Source organism: Nomascus leucogenys, chromosome 3 (genome assembly GCF_006542625.1).
Source record: "Nomascus leucogenys isolate Asia chromosome 3, Asia_NLE_v1, whole genome shotgun sequence".
In the NCBI taxonomy this organism is placed as follows: Eukaryota; Metazoa; Chordata; class Mammalia; order Primates; family Hylobatidae; genus Nomascus; species Nomascus leucogenys.
This window is the reverse complement of record NC_044383.1, coordinates 1,736,859-1,738,266: the sequence shown is the minus strand read 5'-3', so window position 1 is coordinate 1,738,266 and position 1,408 is coordinate 1,736,859. Positions and strand designations below refer to the sequence as shown.

Below are 1,408 nucleotides of genomic sequence, written 5' to 3'. Positions count from 1 at the left end.
CCAGCACTTTGGGAGGCTGAGAAGGGCAGATCACAAGGTCAGGACATAGAGACCATCCTGGCCAACATGGTGAAACCCTGTCTCTACTAAAATTACAAAAATTAGCTGAGCATGGTGGTGGCACCCGTAATTCCCAGCTACTCTGGAGGCTGAGGCAGGAGAATTGCTTAAACCAGGGAGTCAGAGGTTGCAGTGAGCTGAGATTGTGCCATTGCACTCCAGCCTGGCGATAGAGTGAGACTCCGAAAATAATAATAATAATAATAATTTTAAAAAAGAAAATTAAATTAAAAAATTTTAAAATAAAGTTATTCGGGGGAAGTGTGATTTGCAGACTCTTAAGATATAAAGTCCTTCATAGACTTGGAGAAAATTTATGTTAAGTTAGACTTCAAAATAATCCATTTGAGCTCTTTCCTTTCGCTGCTGCGGCCACAGCCATGAGCACGTTCAGGCTTCAGAAGAGGCTCGCTGCTAGTGTCCTCCACTGTGGGAAGAAGAAGGTCTGGTTGGACCCCAAGGAGATCAATGAACTCGCCAATGCCAACTCCCGTCAGCAGATCTGGAAGCTGATCAAAGTTGGGCTGATCATCCGCAAGCCAGTGACTGTCCATTCCAGCTCGGTGCCGGAAAAGCACCTTGGCCCGCCGGAAGGGTGGGCACATAGGCATAGGTAAGCAAAAGGGTACAGCCAATGCCCGAATGCCAGAGAAGGTCACATGGATAAGGAGAATGAGGATTCTGCGCTGGCTGCTCAGAAGATACCAGGAATCGAAGAAGACCGATCGCCACATATATCACAGCCTGTGCCTGAAGGTGAAGGGGAATATGTTCACCAACAAGCGGATTCTCATGAAACGCAGCCACAAGCTGAAGGCAGACAAGGCCTGCAAGAAGCTCCCGGCTGACTAGGCTGCGGCTCGCAGGTCTAAGACCAAGGAGGCACGCAAGCGCCGTGAAGAGCGAGCGCCTCCAGGCCAAGAAGGAGGAGATCTTCAAGACTGTGTCCAAGGAGGAAGATACCAAGAAATAAAAGCTCCCCTTTGTCTGTACATACTGGCCTTTGTGATTACATAGATCAGCCATTAAAATAAAACAATCCTTTAAAAAAATCCATTTTATTGAGGTATCATTTACATACAATAAAATGGGTCCACTTTAAGTGTCTTGTTCAATGAGTCTTGACAACCGTTCATGCTGCGTTAACAGCTGCGGCCATCAGGACGCAGAACACTTCCATCAACCCAGGGAGTTTTTCCCCCCGCTCTCTCCAGTCCCTCCCCCACCCTCTCCAGTCCATCCCCGCCCTCTCCAGTCCATCCTCCACCCTCTCCAGTCCCTCCCCCACCCTCTCCAGTCCATCCTCCCCCCTCCAGTCCATCCCCCCACACTCGTGCCCCATGCCATT

General features: G+C 49.2%; 1 pseudogene; it reads left to right on the top strand.

Annotated features, from left to right (window-relative positions):
* The first annotated feature begins 431 nt into the window (after positions 1 to 431).
* Positions 432 to 1,033, top strand: LOC100601388 (annotated as a pseudogene).
* Positions 1,034 to 1,408: the final 375 nt, after the last annotated feature.